At 41.6% G+C, this 23,138-nt stretch overlaps 1 protein-coding gene and 1 pseudogene across 1 annotated transcript in view; one reads left to right on the forward strand and one right to left on the reverse strand.

The window, feature by feature from the left end:
* The window catches only part of Stard13 (StAR-related lipid transfer (START) domain containing 13), a 390,686-nt gene that overhangs the window by 236,562 nt on the left and 130,986 nt on the right, over positions 1 to 23,138 (reverse strand). Inside the window, exon 2 of the mRNA XM_006504923.4 lies at positions 17,680 to 17,713. The gene's annotated coding sequence lies outside the window, so the exon portion shown is untranslated. The remainder of the gene's footprint in view (positions 1 to 17,679; positions 17,714 to 23,138) is intronic.
* Gm7041 (predicted gene 7041) lies at positions 6,975 to 7,768 on the forward strand (annotated as a pseudogene).

The raw sequence follows: 23,138 nt of genomic DNA on the forward strand, positions 1-23,138 counted from the left end.
AGAAGACAGATGAAGAAAGTGAGGAACCACAGAGCATGCTGTTGTAAGTAGCAAACTCAAAGAGGGCGAAAAACAGGACAAACAAGTCAACGAGGCATCAGGAAAAGAAAGGAAGGTTGCGGGATGTTTGTTTAGTGGTGTGACTCTTTCTCCAGGCTCAGTGTCCTTTAAAGTCTTTTTCTCTGAAAACAAGAGACCAAAAAAGGTGCTCTCCAACAAACAGAATGGATCAAAGTAAAGGTCTCCTTTGCTACGTATGGGGCAGAGTGAGGGACGGAGCAATGTTTTGGGACGGGAGTGTGTTTAGAATGCATGGGTGGTAACTTGGAATCAGCAGTGTTCCGAAGAGAGAATCTCAGATATGCCCCTTAACCTGCAGGCATGACTAAGAATGAGTCACAGTAGCTGAGGGCTGTGACAAGGGGCTGTCACCGGGCCATTTTCAAGCTGAGTTTGCAAACGTCCTCCAGGAAGTGCTGACAACAGACAACAACAACCAAGCAGACCCCTGTACACAATCTTTAAGAATGAGTATCCCTATGGGCATGTAGGAGAGGTGCTGCTTTGGGTGAGTTATGGTGTTTATTTCCTTCTGTGATTCTTATGGTGACCACTCATCTGTACAGGGAGGCATGTGGCCTGCCATGAGGAAGATGGGGCTGCGAGAGCTTGCTGGAGCAAGTTCAGCTTGCTTCCCACTCCCCTCTCCTCTGCCTGACTCCAATGTGTATACATACACACACACACACACACACACACACACACAGAGAGAGAGAGAGAGAGAGAGAGATGTACACACACACACACACACACACACACACACACCTTTCTGGATGAGCCAAGGAACTTTCATCGTATGAATACTGCACAGAATACTGGAGAAGTCTAAGGCCAAAGGACAGGATGCCAAGATCTCTGCTCTAAAAATCAAAGGGTCTGTACTGTCTCTCTTGAAAACTAGTAGATACTTCTGATTCCTATGTCAACACAAGTGTGGCTTCTCCATTACTCAAATATTCCAATCACAAACATGATACGGAACAGATCAGAAACAAGCTTGTTTTTCTCTTCAAATCTTGCATTGTCTGTGACTCAGAAAACATTAATATCGATATCAGATGCTGGGCACTGCCATACAAGGAATTATGCTTCCTCATGTCAGACTCACGGGGTGTATGGGGGGCTGCATGCATGCTACCTGCACACATGAGAAAGTCTGAGTAGGCCCACAGTCTTCAATTCTGTGGTGTGTGTGTGTGTGTGTGTGTGTGTGTGTGTGTGTATGCAAATATTACAAGTGCAAGTGGCTTCAGAGGGCAGAAGTCTCTACAAGATTCCCCTGGAGATGGAGTTACAAGCAGCTGTGAGCCACCTGATGTAGGTGCTGGGAATTGAACATGGGTCCTCTGTAAGAGTAGTAGACACAGTACACTGCATTGTTAATCTCTCTCTCCAGCCCAACCTAGAACAATGTTCTACTGAAAAAAAAATGTTCTAGATCCAAAAGTTATTTTCCTAGTTAAGAGGCACAAATCTTTTTATTTATTTATTTATTTATTTATTTATTTATTTATTTATTTATTTTAGAGAGAGAGTGTTTTCAAAACATAGGGCAGTACTTTCTTTAGAGCTCTGCTCAAATGTTTTCTTAGTCAGGAGGCCTTTTCTGGCTACCTCCAGACCCTCAGCCACAGTCTCTTTCTCCCTTTATTCTTAGTATCTTAATTACAGCTATTCCATGGCTAATCCTGATTGTCTATGTGACACTCCCAGGAAGAGGGAACCTTAGCTGAAGAACTGTCTCCATCAGTGTGTCCTGTGAGCATGTCTGTGGAGCATCTCCTATTCTTCTTAACTTTTTATTGATTAGTTGTGAGTTTCACATCATGCACTCTTTGCCCCCCCCCCATCTGTCCTTCACCCTGGCAACCTCCACTCCCCACCCAATTAAAAAACATACACACAAAGAAACAGACTAAAACACAGCACAGAAAACATCTCACCGTAGGTGCTGGAGTGTGTCAGTGTGTCCCACAGTCCCTTCTGTCCATATATCTTTACTTGTGAATATTCATTCCAATGAGTCATTGGTCTGGTTCAAGGTCTAGCTTCTGTGACACCATCAATATTGGATCCTCACCAGGATTCCTCAAGATTACCCTGCTGTTGCCCTGTGCCATGGAGATCCTGCAGCAGAGTCGGTCATTTAGTGTGTTCCAGCAGTTCACAGATGATATAAATGTTGGGATGAGCCAACTCAATGGCCTGGGTCTGGGCCTGGGTGAGCTGGTCAGCCAGCCAACTCTCTCTCATCCAAACCACCAGGGCAAGCTTTGTGGAGCATTTTCTTACTTGCTTGTTGCTATAGGAGGACACAGTCTACCATGGGTACCATCTTTAGGCAAGTAGGCCTGAACTGCATTAAGAAAGGTAGCTGAGCAGGCCAGAGGGAGCAAGACAGGAAGCAGCATCCTTCTACTGTTCTGACTGTGAGTTCCTGCCCTGACTGCCCAGTGATGGACTGTGACCTGGGAAGTATAAATCAAATAAAACATTTCCTTCTTGATGTTGCTTTTAATCAAGGTGTTTATCACAATAACAGAGAGCAAATCAGGACATGCCATCACCTTAACTCAGAAATTATTTTGTATCTTTTTCTGAGGTGTGAAAGCCACAGAACTCTAAGAAAACCAGCTCTCAAGTCTTTGGGACCCTGGGTTGTGAAGCCTTCTCAGATATGATGCCGGGAGCTAGGGCTGGAATGTGTACCCAGCATGTATGAAGGCTGAGTTTGTGCCCAGTACCACATAAAGCAGGACCATCATATATCACTGACGTTTCATGTCCATCAACCTATAATCCTTGAACTTGGATAAGGGCAGGAGGATGAGGAATTTAAGCCATCCTTGGCTATATAATGAATTTAAGGCCAGTCTAAGCTCCATCACACTTTTTCTCAAAAATAAACAGGCAACCACAACAAAAAGACATAATCAGAGGCAACAGGAAGAAAAAAACAGATAAATTCAAATTGGTTAAAAAATAACATATTTTTATTTCACCTAGAAAGTGAAAAATACAACCCACTCCCCCAAATGGAAGAAAATATTTATAAAGTACAAATCCTGAAGGGATTATATACAAGAATATTTAACACTGCTATTACTCAATATTTTAAAAAGATAAACAAAAATTTAAATGTTCTCTCTCTCTCTCTTTCCCTCTCTGTGTGTGAGTGTGTGTGTAGTGTGTGTGTATGTGTGAAGATCTCTCTACACAGCCCTGCTTTGAAACTCTAAAAACGATGTGGGCACACATTTTAGGAAGATATATAGTGACCAAGAGACATATGAAGTAAAAAGTTTTATATCATTAGTCATTAGAAAATATATGTAAAATTTTACTAGTCCATATCCACTGTTATGATAGTAGTAAAAGCATAGTATTTTTACTAATGAGGGTGTAGAGAAATAATAACCCAGACACATCAATTGTAAGAATTTTAAATGGCTTACTCGCTTTGGAAGGTGGTTAGCGTCTTCATTGAAAAGTTGAAACAGTCCAGAAACCCAAGTGTATACATACAAGAAAAACAACCCCAAAGTCCCCCCAAACTTAAGTTGGTGTGACTTACAATAGTGAGAAGTGTAAACAACCCAAGTGTCCATAGGCTGAAAACTCCCTCTAGTAAACAAACCATTATTAGAAAGAAAACTCCAGACACAGCATATGTAGAGTGATCACATTTATACAGAATGTCCAGAAAAGGGAAATCCAGAGAGACATACGGTTGGCCAGAGAATGGGTATAATAATTGATTGCTAATGTGAGAGGTTTCTTTTTGTAGTACAAAAACATTTTAAAGTTGATTATGGCCATGGTTGTGCGATTTTGTAGGTAAAGTAAAATCGCTGGCCTGCATAGTGTAGGTGGGTGGATCATATGGCGTGTGGATTACACCTCAACAAAACTGTTCTGTAATAATGTTCCACCGTAACCAGACCCCAGTGTCACACTCCCAACGCTGACGTCCTTGTTCTCTGCTTCACCAGCTGTGGCTGCTCCTGTGTCTGTCTAGACCAGCAGTTCTCAACATGTGGGTCACAACCACTTTGGCAAACCTCTATCTCCAAAAATATTTACATTATGATATAACACCAGTAATTACAGTTATAAATAGTGATGGAAATGCTTTTATGGTTGGTGGTCACCCAGACATGGAGAACTCTACTATGGGGCTGCAGCATTAGGAAAGTTGAGAACCACTGCTCTATCTGATGTGTCAAGGGTCTTCTGGAGGTAGCCTTTGAGCTGCTCTCAAGGTCAGGGTTTTTTTCAGACCATGAGATGAAAACTAGAAAAGAATAAAAATAAATCAATAGGTAAAGACCTATGTACATTAGGGTCGGTGCAAGGCATTCTGTGCGTTGCCTTGTGCTCAATCTCTTCTGCTCAAGATCACATCACCAAGGATGATGGCACTCCGTACTGGACTGTTTGTTTACTATTCTCTTGGTGATTGATTTTTTTTAAAATCATGTTTAAATATCTGTATTCTTGTTACACTATTTTTTATTAACTGTTAGATATGATAATTGGTTATTAAACCATTTATTGATATTTGGCATATTTGGGTGCTCCTGAACTATTCCCATTGGTCAATTACCCAGTTGTTCTCTATCCAGATCAGCTTCAATTGTTTGTTGCCTGTGGAAGGAGATGATTGCTGGTGTCTTTAAATACTGGTAGGATTTTAGGAAGGAGATATATTTTCTCCTCCCCTGCCCATGTTATGATGCAGGAGATTAACTATCGCAGCATCTGAAACCCTGATCCATCGGTAGGAAGAGAAATGTTCTACTTTCTCACCTTTCTGAGCCTTGTGACATTAGAATTCTCTCATTCTCACTTCCTTCACTTTCACAGGACACTTGTTTTATCTTTATTTCTAAATGCATACTAGTCATGCTATGCACCAGATCACTTCATTAGATCCAAGGTGGAGACATTAGGTATTAAATACATGCTCATTTAATCATAAATATTTCTGTTTTGTTCCACTTACTCGATTAGTGGTGTTCTATTGTGGTGTGTCTTCACCAATTGTAAACTAATTTCAAAAGTCAGTGAATATTCTCTCTTATTATGCAGCTCCTTGTAACAGTGGTATATTTCACTTATTACATTAGAGGTGCTCTATTGTGGTGTGTCTTCACTAATTGTAAACTAATTTCAAGAGTCAATGAATGTGTTCTCTCATTATGCAGCTCACTGTGGGCACTTCTGTCGCTGTAATGAAACATTTTCACATTTTATATCTGAGGACACAATTAAGTTTATCCAAATTACCCATAGAGAATGATCTAGATGTCTTCCCTTTACTTTGCTTTAAGGGTGATGTATTTATTCACCCTTAAAATGCTTTACCATGGTGATTTTATTCTCAGTCAATAAAAGTCGTACAGGAGTCAGCTTTATGTATCAGCACTGATGATAATAGTGTAAGCGATAGCTCCACGTACCAACCCAGTGCAGGCACCATCTTAGCATTTTCCATTTGTCACTTCATTTAACCACATAGTAAATATGCCAAGTAGGGCCGTTGTTACTCAGCATTCACAATGAGGAGCGAGGATCGAGGGCTAAGCACATCAGTGCCTTGACACAAGACTTGGCCGAGACTCAAATGCAAGCTTCCATCCCTATGGCCCTCCCTCAGAAGAAGCACATTTGGGAGGGAGGAAGGGAGGGAGGTTAGTCTTGTATTATTTTATTTTTGTAAAGTACAAAGACAGCATTTTGGGTTAAGGAGAAAGATTGCCAGTAAATCCTGATGTCTACCAATGGAAAGATGGGTCACAAAAATATAGTTCAATTGGGTATTACTCAACTATGAAGAATAAGGAAATCTCAGGTAAATAGATGGAGCTGGAGATTATTATCTGAGAGGGGTCACTCAGCCCCAGACAGACAGACATTGAACACTGCATGTTCTCCCCTAGACCATCATCCTAGCTCAGTTCCTTTTGTTCTGTGTGTTTAACTTGGAGCACATGTAAAGTGAACAAATAGAAATGGGCCATTTTGGGGGGAAGGTTACTAAAGGGATGGGGGATGAGGGAACTAGGGGACAGAGGAAGTGTCAATGAAAATGAAGAGTGTATTTTAAAGAAGAAACAAAGGAAACCCATGATCAGAAGCTCCTGAGAACCCACCTCTAGTGGAGGCAGTGGGTGATTGTTGCAGGAGAGAGAGTAATTGTGTGTGTGTGTGTGTGTGTGTGTGTGTGTGTGTGTGTGTGTTGAATGGAGTTGAATGCTTACTTCTCAGTGGAAGGCTCCACATCATATTATGTACCTACAGGTAGCACCGATTGTACTCAGTAGGGTGTGTGTGTGTGTGCATGCAAGTGTGTGTATACATATATACATTTACATCATACACATATATATGGTGAATTGAGAGGGGGAAGTGGTCAGAGGATGTAATCAAGATACACTATAGAAATGCATGAAAAATGTCAAGTGATAGATAAAATATCATTAATAAATGCTTTAAGGAAGTCTATAAGACATACGAATATTTTAAGTCAAAGGATGGAGAAAAAGACCCTATCTATCCACACTCCTGACATGTGAGTTTGCTAGCCATGCCATGATGATATTACAGAGACCCACCGAGCAGTGACGTCACTGGTGGAAATGGGAGCACCTGAAAGATGGCTGGACAGTAAGTGTAAAAATACTCCCATATTTTAATTACTTAGCATAAAGAAATGACTGAGAAATAGCTCAGATGTTTTTTATTTTGATTATATAATATGATGATATCTAATGTATCTGGCTAAAAATAAAATGTAATTAAAATTAATTGACATCAGGTTTTGTCTGCCAGTTAGCAAAAGTGTGCAAGCTGGTAGCCAATTGACGTCTATTCATCTCAGTTTTTGTAACATCAAGATAATAGTTCTAGGAGAGACTCTGCAGGATCTGTGGCCCTGAGCATCTGAGCGGTGAACTCTTCAAGTCTCCAATTAAATTTAAAAAGTGGCCTCCAATAAAACTACATTGCAAAAAATGGGAAAGAAGCAAAATGGAAAGAGTAAAAAAGTTGAAGAGGCAGAGCCAGAAGAATTTGTGTAGTAAATGGGAAGGTGGAGTATTTCCTGAAGTGGAAGGGGTTCACAGATGCTGATAATACTTGGGAACCAGAAGGAAATTTAGATTGTCTAGAATTAATTGAAGCATTTCTTAATTCTCAAAAAGCTGGTAAAGAAAAAGATGGTATAAAAAGGAAATCTTTATCTGACAGTGAATCTGGCGATAGCAAATCGAAGAAGAAGAGAGATGCTGCTGACAAACCAAGGGGCTTTGTCAGAGCTCTTGATCCGAATGAATAATTGGTGCCATAGACAGCAGTGGAGAATTAATGTTTCTCATGAAGTGGAAGGACTCGGATGAGGCTGACTTGGTGCTGGCAAAGGAGGTGAATATGAAGTATCCTCAGATTGTCATTGCCTTCTACAAGGAGAGGCTGACTTGGCATTCTTGTCTGCAAGATGAAGCACAATAATTGTTTGCATTTATGTATATACATATATAAAATCTGGATCTTGGGTTTTGAATTACTAGTGTGGAAAAATAGCATTCTAATGAAAATCAAGTTTGATATGCTGGTTTTGAAAGTATTGACAACAGTTGGGATATTTTTGGGTTTTGTTCTGCATCAAAAGGCACTGATTCCTTTGAGCAAGTAAGAGCTTTCTGTATTTGCTTTCTTTAACAATAGAATATTTGATACCATGTTGTATTTCCTCAGCTTTGAAGAACAGCTTTTTTTTTTTAAAGATTTATTTATTTTTATTATATGTAAGTACACTGTAGCTGCCTTCAAACACTCCAGAAGTCAGATCTCATTACGGATGGTTGTGAGCCACCATGTGGTTGCTGGGATTTGAACTTTGGACCTTTGGAAGAGCAGTCGGGTGCTCTTACCAACTGAGCCATCTCACCAGCCCAAGAACAGCTTTTCTTAAACACTGGGCAGATTTTACAGTTATTACTCATCAGAACTTATTTTTAACTGGGACACAGAAGGACCATTCTGGTTTTTTGTTTGTTTGTTTGTATGCGGTGTATGCATAAAACACATAACTGTTTTGTTTTGTTTTTGTTTTTGTTTTTGAGGCAGGGTTTCTCTGTGTAGCCCTGGCTATTCTGGAACTCACTCTGTAGACCAGGCTGGCCTCGAACTCAGAAACCTGCCTGCCTCTGCTTCCCGAGTGCTGGGATTAAAGGCATGTGCCACGTTTGTTTTGTTTTTAACTGAAGATGAAAATACAAGTTGATGAGATTCCCTCATTGTGAACATTTTCCTGAAACCATAACCTTTCAGATTAAGCAGATTCTGCAATTTATTGGATAGTTTAAAGGCAACCACATCAGAATTGATATATTATCATGTAAATACAGTGGTTTATTTACAGAATATTGTACACTTCCCCTTCAGAAAATGGAATTAGACAAAATAATAGTGTGATTTAATAACAAGACTTGGGCCAGTGTGGTGGCACATGCCTTTAATCCTGGGACTCTAGAGGCAGATAGAGCTCTGACTTAAGAGGTCAGCTGGTCTGCAGAGGCAGATCCAGGTCAGCCAGTCTATGTAAAGTTTCCTCTGGTGAACCATTCCTTTGTAGAAAGTTAAAAGTCTGTACTAAAAGGTTATGATTCATGGAATCTGTTTGATGTGGAAATAGAATTGTGGTTGGAGCTGACATTGGCAATTTAAGGCCTGCTGACTAAGTGAGTGAACAAAATTTGCTAATATCAATTAATGACCTGCATGCTTTTTCTTTACCTTGACTCATTCCTTACTGGTAGGATCAATCTTTTCAGTATTTGGGTTCTGGTTCAATAAGCCAGAAAAGTAACTTTGTAGTATCAGAATGTCATCCAACTGTATATTTACTTTATTGTAAATAATGGTGAACAGTGGTCAATAAATAGTTTTATATTCCTTTTAAAAAAAGATAATATTTATAGTGTTCATATCACGGGCTTGTTATGAATATGAAGTTGATAACTTTTAGCCATTCATAAAAAGTCTATGAAGGGCCAGCAAGGTAGTTTAGCAGGCATGGGTGCTGCCCTGCTTGCCATTGTGAATGAAGCCTTGTGATCCAAGGCTGAACCCTGAAACTCAGTAAAAAAGGAAGGAGAAAAACAATTCTACAAGGTTGACCTCTGACCTCTGCATACATGTCATGACCCACATGCACCCAACATCATGCATATACAGTAATAAAAATAATAAACTCATTTTAAAAATAAGTGTATCAGGGGTCAAATTATGTGGCTGGCACCAGTGACCCAAAGAACTGAAGAGTTGGTATTTGTTCTGGGGGAGCTCTCTTATCTCGTCTCTTATCAATGACAGAATGTTACAGGGCCAGTGACAGAAACCATGACAGGACTGACTGGTTCAGCAGAGGGATTGGCCTCTTATCTGGCTACTGAATCCCTAGGAAGGTGCTAGCTGGCTCAGGGGATACTTTGTTTATCTTCAAGTCTTTGAAGGATAACAGGGCAGAATGTGCTCAGAGAGCAATAGGGGAATATGGTCCTGATTGATGAATGTGAAGACATCCAACTTCCTTTTAGAATTTGGAAGATATTGACAGAAGATACAAATTAGTATAACTTGATATAATAACATTAAGTGATTAATTTCTGAAAAAAAGTATGTGGGGAAAATTTCCCTCCCCTCCCCTCTCCTCTCTTCCCCTTCCCTCCCCTCCCCTCCTCTTTCCTTCCTTTCCCTTTACTTCCCTTCAGTTGCTTCCCTCTCTTCTCCTTCTCTTCCTTTCCCTTCCTTCCCCTTCCCTCCCCTCTTCTCCCTTCCTTCCCCTTCCCTCCCCTCTTCTCCCTTCCTTCCCCTCCCTTCTCCTTCTCTTCCTCCCCCCCTTGACTTTTCTTCCCCTCCCCCTCCTCTTTTCCCTTCCCTTCCCTTCCCCTCCCCTCCCCTTCCTTACACCCACTTCCCTTCTCACTTTCCCTTCCTTTCATACGCATAGCCCTTAAAAGGATCCACATTTTCAGCAAGCTGATTGCAAAGCCACCTAGGGAAGGCAGAACTTCACAAAATAGACTGAACTTGCAAGCTATAAGACGGCGCTCATTGCTGGAGATCAATGCATACCCATACCATTTCTCTGTAGAAAAACTGCTGTCAATATGATGGGTAATTTCTGTGGGGCTACAAGCTCATGTTAAAAGCACAGTGATGACTGTGATGTATAAGTGGCAACTTCAGGCTTTGTGTTTGAGTACAATATAACAGTTTCAACAGCCAACTTATTGCTGCCTTTTGACTTTTATTTTCTCTAATACAGAGATGTCATTTGAAGACCAACAATACAAGTATTGGCTCATTTTTGAGTCTAGTTATAAACAGTTAAAATGCTACAGAACCTAAGAATTAAATGCCTTGTCATAAACATTGTTTATAACTTAATAAATAAATATACTAGGATAAAAATGGAGACTGTTTTTTTTTTATCATGATGTTGTATAGAAAATTGATATTTTTCTCTTTCTGACTGCAAAACAGACAAGGAGCCCAGAAAGATTTTTCTCTGTTAAGTCTGCACACTGCAGTAGGCAGCTCTGGGCAACGGAGTACACTGGTGCTCTGACTTTTCCCTAAAGGAATTATTGATTGTCTAAAGAATCGTTTAACAAAATAGTATTGTTTTCTTATTGCTAACAAAAACTTCTTCCAAACACAGTGATTGCTTTCTGCTTCCCTGCTGTCTGGTCATAATGGTGTCCTTTCAAGGTCTCCCGCTTTCTGGCAAACTGACCTCCACTCTCAGAACAGCACCGGAGAGCAACATCAGGTACCATCATCCGCACTCAGTTCACTCTGCTGTAGTGGCCTTCTGAAACTCACTGGATTAAATTCAGACCTCTTCTATTGATTCCATTTAGTGTCCGGAATACCAATGCATGTGTGTGCTTGTGTGCATGTGTGTGCTTGTGTGCATGTGTGCATATAGTGTGTTCATATAGAGGCCAGAAGTTGATGGCAAGTGATTTCCTCAGTCACTTTCCACCTTATGTCTTTGGGGGAGGTGTTATTTTTTTTTCAACTAAATAGTAGTGTTTTCACAGTTACATATGTGTACATAATGCATTCTGGTTACTCTGCCCTCCACCCTCTTTTGTCTCTCTCCTCCTACCCTGATCAATCCCCCCACCCCCTCCAGCTGCCCCTTTCCCAGATTCATGACTTTCTGGTTTGGTTTTGTGACCAAAACTATTAAACTATCCCCTTGGTCCTAGTGTGTTCACTAGTAGGTCAACTGAAGGCAAGGGCCTCCTCCATTCATTGAATCTATTAGTGGACAATATTTGACAGCATGGAGTAGAGCCTTCTGCGGCCATCCTTCACATCTGGTTTTTGGTAGGCCCTTTCCTGTGGCAACCACTGTGGCCCACAGAGCTCTTGATTGCAACGGCTTGCTGTGCTGCACCCAGAAGACAGCATTTTGCAGCCCTTCTCCATATCTCCCAACTCTTATATCTGTTCTAACTGCCCCCTCTTGCAGTGATCCACGAGCCTAGGGAGTGTTGGTGTGAATACCTGGTTTAGGGAGGAGTTCTCACCCATCAGTATGCTTGGCCTACATTATTTTCTGAGACAGGGCCTCTCATTGGACCTGAAGCTCACTGAGGCCACTGGAGTGACTGGCCAGCAAGTCCCCAGGACCCTCCTGTCTCTGTCTCCCAGGTGCTGGGATTATAACTGTGCCATTGGGCCTGGACTTTTTTCTGTGGTGTTGGAGATCTAAGCACTTTGACAGTGCACCATCTCCCCGGCCCCAGAACGTATTCCTTTATCAACAGTAACTATTTAAAGGGGACATATATAAGTAAGAGCTCATTAGCCATCCTCACAGCAACACAGTACAATTAACATTAACAATCCTGCCTCTGCTCTTCCAAATAGCAGCAGAAATACAAGAGAAAGTATGTATGTGCTTAATTCCCTCTGTGCATCAGCTTTCTGTAATCTCTTCATTAACTATGAACATCTTAAGGGAAAATACTCTTCTTCTGTTGTTTATATTACTCAACTGAGCTATTTCAGCATTGGCTTCCGAAGTTTATGAATACAGATGGCACTGATGAACCTATTTTTCTTGAGCCCCCACCCCCCAAAATTGTATCAATATGAAAAAAATCAGCAAATGTTTCTTTGGAGACCCCGCTGTGTAGCAGCTGTCTGCTGGGCTTAAGGGATAAAATATCAAACCTCCTAGTGCAAAGGGGGAGAAGAGGAGAGAGGAGGGGGAGAAAAAAAGAACAACAGGCATTTAAAAACCTGCAGCATCTGAGCTTCATGAGAAGGAGGGGGCCATTCTGTGCTGAGTGACATATATTCTGCTATACTTGTAGACAGGAGTCAAGCCCAGTTGTCCTGAGAGGCAACTGATGGGAACAGATGCAGAGACTCACAGCCAAGTGTTAGGCAGAGATTGGGGAATCCTGCAGATGAGGGGAAGGAAGGACTGTAGGAGCCATGGGGGTCAAGGACACCACAAGAAAACCTACAGATTTGATTAACCTGAGTCTGTAGGTTCCCACAGAGACTGAAACCTCCCACCAGGGAGCCTGCAGGGAACTGACCTAGGCCCTCCACATATATGTTATAGTTGTATGACTTGGTCTTCATGTGGAATGCCTAACAGTGGAAGCAAGGGCTGTCTCTGACTCTGTTGCCAGCCTCTGGGACCTTTCCCTCCTCTGGGCTGCCTCATCTAGTCTCAATAAGAGAAGATGTGCCTAGGAGAGGAGGGAGGGGGAAACTTTGGTAGGGATGTAAAATAAGAAAAGAAGTTAATTAAAAAGAAAAAAAAAAAAAAAGAGGCCCACGTGTTGAGCAGAGGGAACAGCTGGGCAAAACTCGCTTAAGATCCTGAGGTACAACATACATTTTGTCTTTGCTGAGTGACTTGCTCAGTTTCTCCCTGCTCTCCAGGACTCTCAGGAGGCTTGTGGGATTCTGTTGAGAAGATAGTGGATTCTGACTGCAGGGGGTAGGGATGGTGGACAGAATGCACCCTCCTTTCTCCAGCCCACATTTAAGTTGGAAGTTTCCCAGGGCAAGAACTAAGCACTCACAACAAAATGGTTTGATTCAAACACGGGGAAAGCTGTATTTAACTTGACCCAGCAAACTGTGAAGCCCTCTGTGGCTGGCAGACTCACACTCATTCTAATCAGATATAAGACGCCCCTGGCATGTTAGTTTCTTTGCTGTGGCCCCTTTGGGTATTTCACCACAGATCCGTGATTGGCTTCTTTGTGTAGCCACAAGAAAAACAGCTCTAAAATCTTACTATGCTACTGTACATTTTAGTTAACAGTCAGAGCTCTATGGAAAGAAATCCTGATTTCACTGAAGCAATCTCTAGGGAAGATTGACTTTAGGCATGCTTGAAAGAAGAATGGTTTTATCTTATTTATCTTTAGACGGCACTATGAACAGGACTGGGGGCATAGTAGATGCTCAAAGAACACTTAAAGCTGTGAGGTGGGGTCAGTTGGAATGAATACAGAGAGGGAGATACTTGGGCTCCGGTGCTGTCTCCAACGCTACTGAAGTGTAAACAAAGTGCGTCCCATTGCGCATGTGTCTGCTCATTCTGCTCGGACCACTCATTCCTAGTTTTTCTCTAACAAAACCCACTGCATGACAAGCTTAAGTTAAAGCAATCTACACGCACTCACTACAGCACACAGCTGAGGTCTTCCAGCTCCCGAGGATAGTTTCAGTCAAGAACGACATTAGGTGGCATGCTCCTGCTCCCTATGAGAGGAAGCAGTGCATAACCGGCTTGCAGACCACTGGGTTCCCTGTGCTTTCTGCTACAGCTCTTGCATGTGGCTCCACTCTCACCCCTAGCCAGAGAAGGAGACCATAGGAGGCAGCTTTGAAATATTGGAAAGAATCAGCAGGTGCCACTGTATGAGGACCAGCGGTGGGATAGCATCGTGATTACACCCTCCTGTCATGGCCGTCCTCACGTCTGACAACCACATCACATCTCGGGTAAAACCAGGAGAGCACCAGAAACAAGGGAGGAGGGGCCAAGTTAGAATAAAAGGAGGTGACCGCACATTTTAGAAACAGCAAGGAAGAATGCCCATCAAGATTAATTTAGGAATAATCTATTATAAAAGATAAACGTAAAGAGTGAGTAAAACTTTATTTAAATAAGCTTGGAACTTGGTGTATTTGGGAATTTTAGATAGAATTCAGAAATTCTTGTTTGACTTAAATGTGGACAAAAATTGTCCCTAGACATTGTTCGCCAACAGTTTTTTGTACCCCAATATTTATTTGTTGTGTTTCTTGCTTCATCCTCATCTCCTCTTCCAAATGATACACTAAATGGGTGCTTGGTTAAACAGCTAAAAGATTTAAATTTTACCAGACTGAGCCACATACGAGCTACCTAAAATATACTCTTACATCTCACCGGGGCCGTTCCTCCATGGCAGGACCACCCCACAGATGCTTCCCCGGTTAGGAAAGCACACAGGGTTTCTGGTCCCTCTCGAACCACTTTTCACTTCCCCAGCCAGGGCCTCTGCATGGTGAAGACTCATCTTCAGCAGCAACAGGCCAAATGTGCTTAAGATACAAAGAAAAATATCTGCCTAATTCTTGTTACAAAATATCTCCAGAACCAAGTTTAAAAGCTATCCTCAGAACCGTATTTAAAAGCCTCCAGGATGTGCATTCCGGTGTCTCAGGAGTAAAAGCATCCTTAAATTCTGGTCAGTGAGAGAGAGAGAGATGGAGCACAACTCTCTCTATGCGGATGAGACTTGCTATTGGAACTTCATCCTGTTTTATCAGAGAACGTCTTCTGTTTCCTTCTTAGCTAACATGTGGCCAAGGGTTAAACATAGTTAAAACTCAAACATGAGAACGTACACTTGGCAGAAAGGCATTTCACACAATGGATGGAGCAGATTCCATTTGGTGATTTTGGTGGGGCAGCTGCTGTGCCCAGCACACGCCCTGAAGACCCTTCCTGGTAAGGTTCCAGCCAGTTATTTTGCCTGGCAGTTGAGCATAGAGATTTCCTAGGGGCTGGAAGAGAAGCATATAACTCCCATAGGACCCCTTTTATTTTAGGGAAAGAGATGATCTAAGACCAGAAATTGCTTGAAATCATGGATTATGTGCAATGCTCTATATGTTGTGTGTCTCTATATGTCCAGAACAGCAATAAAGCTTAATTTGACCAGAAGACACAGTGAGATTAATAGTAATGGGTAGTGATAAAGTTCAACAATTATGCCAGTATGTTAGAGTAAAATTGCTGCTGTTATTATATGATGTTTGGCCATTGTCTTAGTCAGGGTTTCTATTCCTACACAAGCATCATGACCAAGAAGCATATTGGGGAGGAAAGGGTTTATTCAGCTTACACTTCCACATTGCTGTTCATCAGCAAAGGAAGTCAGGACTGGAACTCAAGCAGGTCAGGAAGCAGGAGCTGATGCAGAGGCCTTGGAGGGATTTTACTTATTGGCTTGCTTTCCTTGGCTTGCTCAGCTTGCTTTCTTATAGAACCCAGAATCACCAGCCCAGGGATGGCACCACCTACCAGGGGGCCTCCCACCCTTGATCACTAATTGAGAAAATGCCTTACAACTGGATTTCATGGAGGCATTTCCTCAAGGGAGGCTCCTTTCTCTGAGATAACTCCAGCTTGTGTCAAGTTGACACACAAAACCAGCCAGTACAGCCGTTATGGAGGGAAATTATGGTTCTGTGACCCCAAGTGCTCTAATGCCCTGACGATCAAACTGATGGTTGAGAAAGCTACTAAGTGACTAACATAAGGGTATTGTGTACCATAGATTCAAAGGACAAAAGAATGACCCACAATTTAGCCCCAGTGTAGAGACACACAACAGATCATCTTACAACTCACAACTGTGTATGGTTCCAAACTCGCAAACACTTGGTTATGCATTGTCCCATATAATAATATCAGATTAACACAGACTGTGAGTAACTGAAATGTAAAGTCACAGGCTGGGGAGACGAACCAGGCTTCTGATTCTCTTTCTGTTACCTCCTTTCAGGGACTTCCAAAGGTCTTTTCTTTCCCTGAAACAATGCCTATTTTATTTAACTTGATACTTAAAAGAACTGAAGCAGAGATCTTGAGTTTGTGACTATAGAGCTGTCTTGGGGTTTCATTGTAGTGAAGAGATACCTTGGCATAGACAAATCTTATAAAGGACAACATTTAATTGGGGCTGGCTTACAGTTCAAAGGTTCAGTCCATTGTCATAGCAGGAAGCACAGCAGTGTGCAGGCAGACATGGTGCTGGAGCAGGTGGTGAGAGTTCTGCCTCCTGATCCCAAGGCAGGCAGGAGGAAACTGTCTTCAGTACTAGGTGGCTGGATCATGAGCATAGGAGGCCTCGAAGCCTTGTCCACAGTGACACACCTCCTTCAACAAGGCCACACCTCCTTCAACAAGGCCACACCTCCTCCAACAAGGCCACACCTCCTCCAACAAGGCCACACCTCCTCTAACAAGGCCATACCTCCTTCAACAAGGCCACACGTATCCCAACAAGATGCACCTCTTAAGAGTGCCACTTCAAAAAACAACAACAACAACAACAACAAAAAGAGTGCCACTTCCCATGGGCCAAGCATACTCAGAACACCACAAGAGCTAAAATTGGTTGTCAGTAGATGATGAAAAAAATGAGTAGGTGGAAGTAAAAATAACTGTGTTTACCGACTAGACATCTACTATATAGGATTATTTGGCATGGTTATTTCAAAAATCACTCTTCTGTGATAAAAATCTCAGAGGAGTTTCCTTCCCATACTCAGTCTAGAAACTATAAACTTAGAGAGTGAGAAATGTTCACAGTGGATTCACCTGAGCTACTTTTTTTTTCCCATGTAAGATCGTAAATGAGCGTGTTAGATACAGACCAACGAGCCAGGCTTTCAGAACGCTGCATCTGTAACAACTACCCAAACCAAGAGGAAAGAAAGAGCCCCTGGGACGTTGGGCTAAGCATTGACCAGAGAGGGATGAGCTCTTCTCTCACCAAGTCATCAAGAAGAGAAATTCAATAGGCTAAGGTGGGATATGTGGATTTACACGAGAGCATCTCCAGTGCAAAACCCACACAAAGAACGGCTCCCACCCTTCCACTCTCATACATGCCTCGTTCTTGAGATGGCTTCTTTCTTTTCTTTTCTTTTTTCTTTTTTCCTTTCCTTTGCACAAATGTCTAAACACAATTCTTAATCTGTAGTGTGCATTTCAGGATAACAGCTAGCTGTATAAAGCACTTCCTTTCTGTGTGGAACCAATGTTACAAGGTAGGGGTTAACTGTTATTCCAGCAGCACAAGGACTAGAGAAAAACAAGGTGAACTGACCCAGTGTCTGAGAGATGGGGCACATCTCTATTCCATCCCATGACCATCTGATTCCCACCAGCAATCCCAACACTCACAGTGTGCTTAAATTACCACGACTTGACCAGATTCTCATTGAATAGCATTTCAGACAATAACAACAGAATAAATAGAAAAACAGTCCATTAAGGTCCCTTACCTTCTCTTTCTTTGCTTTGGCTGTCAGAGAGCACCTGTCAAAGAAAATTACAACTCTTTTAATATCTCAAAATTGTGCAGATTTTATAAAATTAAAAACCAAATTTGAAACAAACAAAAAAGTATCAGGTTCAAAATAAGCATCAAATGGCCTTCTGAAATAAGATTAAAAGGTTGACTGGAACATCCTTCTTAAATTATTTTAGAGTCCACACATCTCAGCATTGTGAAGGTAATTAAAAGACTCGTTTGCCGGGGAGACGTATTTAGTTTATTTTTCTACAACTTGTGTAAGGATTTGCATAATTCTGTTTGCCACTTTAGTAATTGAAAAGAAAATTGAATTCTAGTTCTGTTTGCTACTTCATTGCCCTGTGGGACCAAAATCCTGTCAGCGCTAAATCCAGTCTCAGTCTAAGTTCCGCATCACTCTCCGGTAATGCACAAGAACCAGTGCAGGCCCTCTCCCTCCCCCACCAATTCCCCACCCCCAAACCTTCCTTCTGTACGAAATCTAATCCTTGGGCTTCTTGGCCTCTACTCTGTAATTGTTGTGTGTTTTCTACCTCTCTGACTGTTCCTTGTTATTTTCTTGATGAGTCCCTCTCTCCTTGTGTCCTCTAATGGGCTGACTTCATTTATTTTAAAAAATCTATTTTTAATTTTATGCCCCTTTCCCACGTGTGCATCTGTTCCCTATGCATGCAGTACCCACAGTGGCCAGAAGAGGGCATCATATCCTGAGAACTGGAGTTGCAGGCAGACTTGAGCCACCATGTGAGTGCTGGAAATTGAACCCAGATTCTCTGCCAGAGCAACTAGAGCTCTTAATCTCTGAGCCATCACTCCAGGTGAAGTGTTAAAGAGTACATATGCTAATAATGATATGTTTGATACAAAATGGAGAATCTATTCAGATTGCTTAATTCCTAAACAAACCAGTGCAATCTAGTTGAAAAAAAAAAAAAGATTTCCTGAAAAATCATAATATTTGGCAAATGTTTGGTGTCTTAGTCAGGGTTTCTATTCCTACACAAACATCATGACCAAGAAGCATATTGGGGAGGAAAGGGTTTATTCAGTTTACACTTCCACATTGCTATTCATCAGCAAAGGAAGTCAGGACTGGAACTCAAGCAGGTCAGGAAGCAGGAGCTGATGCAGAGGCCATGGACGATGTTACTTACTGGCTTGCTTCCCCTGGCTTGCTCAGCTTGCTTTCTTATAGAACCCAGGACCACCATCCCAGGGATGGCACCACCCACTATGGGCCCTCCACCCTTGATCACTAATTGAGAAAATGCCTTACAGCTGGATCTCATGGAGGCTTTTCCTCAAGGGAGGCTCCTTTCTCTGTGATAACTCCAGCTTGTGTCAAGTTGACACACAAAACCAGCCGATATATATGGTTAAGTATAATTTTGTCTTAAACATTGCCTATTTCTTTTGAAGGTACACAGCATAGTGACACAGGCCTGTAGTTAGACACTCTGGAGGTTGAGGCAGAAAATCTTGAGTTCAAGGTCTGTCTGAACCACATTGTGAATTCCTGCAGGCTGAGTTATAAGACACTTTAAAAAATAGAGAAAGAAAAGAAATAAAGGATGAGGGATGGCACATGGGTTATAAACTGCACATACTCATCTATAAATGTATACGTAGTGAATATAAAGCACCATGATAAGAAACATGCAACTTAAAATAGTCAAAATCAAGTATTCAAAAAAAAAATTCCTGAAAAGCACTACTACAGTGAAGTGGAAATTTCTGGTTTCTTTGGAAACTCAGTTGTGTCACGTGATGTTTTTCTAGAAGCTGTCTTGTGAGAGGATGTTTTGCTGGAGTGGATGCTTGAGAGGGCAACCTGGTATTTGGAAAGAGTATAAATGGAACCTCATATACAGTGAGGGGTTGCTCTTGCATTGCTATGCCTTGCAACAAACTCTGGTCTTCTCCAGCTATGCAATGTTCTTCTGGTCTTCACTGACCTTTGCTTGTTTTGATTTCACAGAGAGAAACATGCCAAAGAATGTCTCATGGTATTCTCATTGATTCCTGCTGCTTCTGCCGACTCATGCCAATTTGAAGCCTTGCAGTTTCTGCTGAATTGAGCCGCTGCTACTGATTCATGTTTGGTGTATTCTATTGATCTGGACTGCTGATATCCTGACAACGAAGATTGAAATTGCCCCAAGGAACTACTTCTAATCATATCCACTAGCCCCTTCCGTCCTATCAACCATCTTTCTCCCCTACCTTTGATTGGTGGGCTAGAACGGAGGTTGAAGCATCCAAGAACACTAAACAAAGTAGGTTTAGAAAAATCTAAGCCTATGCTACAGTTTAAATATCTGGGAGACATTTAAAACTGTGGTAACTGATGCAATAACCTCTGAAGGTTGTTATAAGAAGATGAATTTCTAATATAAAAAAGATGGTTGTGAGAATAAGTGTACCGTATGTTAATTCTAAAGCAATCATATATATAGTGCCCAACATGAACTTCTGTTGTGACTGAGGAGCCTCTGGGCCAAGCATCTTGGGAATTCATCTTTAAAAGGATCGTTCCAGATGATCCGGCTGACTCTATGATGAGGGCTGGAGAGGGGAGGGTCATAAGACCCTCACGAGAGCATCCAGCATCCCTACCTTTTGTTGTATGCAACTCTGCCTCAATTGCACATCACCTAGGAGAAGGGCTCGAGTATATTTGTTGGGGAAGACTAGGGGAAGAGACTCCATTTATGAAGCTATGAGGAAGCCTTCACCTCTTCTGGGTAAAAGCTTTCCAGGGGCAGCCTGATGTTGGGGGAGATAGCCACTTCTCATCTGAGCTCTGTAAGGAAGCCCAATCACTCCTTGGTTCTCCCCAAGTAAACTTTGGCTCAATCACGCCTGAGTTTGTTGCTGGGACCTTAGGAAGAGGGGTAGACATTGCTTATGTCTCCCCCCAGGAAGACATTTTAGCAATACTTTCTTTATGTGTGTATCACCATATTTATAACATGATGTTCATTTCAAAGATTTGGAGGAGGTGTTACTGGGTAAAAGGAGTCCAAAGTTGAAGAGTGTTGACGGCAACACAGCAACATGAGTGTAGGTGATGTTGTGACATCATTGGGCATCTATTTTAAATGAGTAAGATGGTGAATTTCATGACAAAACAAAACAAAACCTTACTGAGAATGTGCAATCTATAGCCACTTCTTCTACTGAATCCTACTTCAGACTCCTCTACCTAGAAACCCAAATTACAGACTAGAAACTTCTTAGAACCAGAGTAAATCATCTGTGAATATTATAGTCTAAATGTGCTTCTGAGCATCCAAAAAGGTACCAATCGTCTTGAGGGGGATACTTAGTCATCTACATCTGATTACTGGGAGACTGTAATCAGCCCTATGAACATGAATGAAGCCACCTCTTGGAGCAGAGTAGATGATGATGCCAGATATCTGCTGGGGCCACTAGAATAAGATTACTTTTCTTGGGCTGGAGGGATGGCTCAGCGGTTAATCATGCTGGCTGCTCTTCCAAAGGTTGTGAGTTCAATTCCCAGCAACCACATGGTGGCTCACAACCATCTGTAATGAGATCCAATGCCCTTTTCTGGTGTGTCTGAAGAGAGCAACAGTGTACTCATAAATACAATAAATAAATCTTTTTAAAAATTACCTTTCTCCAGACCACCAATGGGTTATTTTTTGGAGGTATTTAAATCAGTAAATATCCGAGTGATTACTCAGCATATGGAAATACACATTGTGCCTGGCACAGTGTTTCTGTTGCCAAGGTGTGTGTGTGTGTGGGGGGGGTATACATACACGTCCAATGAGAGATTTATGAAACCTACAGTTACTGGACTATCCTCATGGGAAATTTGTAAGTAACTGTTAGAATCACCTCACGTATAACGTCCTGAAATGGTGACAGTCAATTTGCTTCTTCCTAAAGACCCCCAGTGGTGTGGAACACGCTTGAGTGGTCTCATTTCCTGCTTGATTAGTCCTGAATTCTGTGAAGGAATGGTAGGAGCCACTAGCCTCATTTGGTGAAATCCTCCTAAGGGTGTTTCATTTTGTAATACCTAAAGCCACAGTGATTCTAAACCCATGTTCAAACACAATATAAATACGAAAAACAATTTAAGTATTTGCTTTGTGCCGGGGCTGAATTTAAAATGCAATTGTTCTTAGGGTTAGATTTATCTTGATATGGAACTAGAGAGATGGCTCCATGGTTAAGAGCACTGGCTGCTCTTGAAGAGGACCCAGATTTAGTTCCCAGCACCCATATGGCAGCTCACAGCCACATGTAACTCCAGTTTCAGGGGCTTCTAATTTCCTCTTCTGATCGCCATAGGCACTGGATACATAGACTACACAGACATCCACGCAGGCAAAACATTCATACATATAAGTGAATATTAAAAGTCTAAACTAACACAAATCTTAATACATATCTACTGCTAAATTAAAATAGAGAGCAGTCTGTATTAAAAGAACACTGAGATAAATCATTATTGAGAGACTCTAACCCTCAGTGCTTGTCCTGCTCAACCAAATCAATAAATAAATTAACTACTATAGGACCAGTCAAACTCGAAAGCAGCCTCAACACCTGCTGCTCATGAAACACAAAGGACCCATTTGTCCCTAATGTCCTCATATAAACCTCTAAAGCCAGAAACACAGATAAAATCCCAGTGTAAACAAGATGTTGGGCAAACGCAGAAGCCATTTCTGTATTTACGCTCTCCTTTGCCCAGACCCCACCTGCCGGCTCAAACTCAATGGGTTGCATTCAGCAGTGACTCTGATTTAAATATTGCAGAACATCTCAATGGTAACCAGTGAAAAAGGCTGATCACACATCACCACCACAAACCCATTTCCTTTGGCAAATACAAGATACTAAAAATTACACATTGACTTTGGCCCAAGTAAGTTAAGTCTAACTGACTCTGTTGTGGGTGGATTATATTTCAAAAATATTTTTAAAAGGGTTTGCACAAGTCATACATGGGGAGAAGAAAGCATTTTGAAGCATTAAAAACTGTAATTATAGTATTGTTTTAAGAAGTAGTGCTTTAAAAAGAGTCTCAACCAGAATACAGTTGGTGGAGTAAATTTTTATAATATTTCCTATTAAACATTCTAAATTTTTATTATTGTCCTTGAATTAGAATTCAAAATAGTTTAAGCACAGCCTCATGGGAAGGCTCTGCCTAGCAATGAAGCCGTGTTTTCCCAGCATGAGTTCAGAGAAGGCTGGAGAAATTTTTAGCTAAAAGGTGTGCTATATGACAGATTTTCTCAAATAGCTGTGCTATGAAAGCAAAGTCTAGGAATTCTACAAAAGGGCAGAAGAAATATAGTATGCACTTCAAATCTTCCCTTTATTTTTACTTCCCTGATTTCTTATACATTTGACACATGTAATACTTATTTTTGTTGCCAC

Source organism: Mus musculus, chromosome 5 (assembly GCF_000001635.26).
Source record: "Mus musculus strain C57BL/6J chromosome 5, GRCm38.p6 C57BL/6J".
Taxonomy (NCBI): Eukaryota; Metazoa; Chordata; class Mammalia; order Rodentia; family Muridae; genus Mus; species Mus musculus.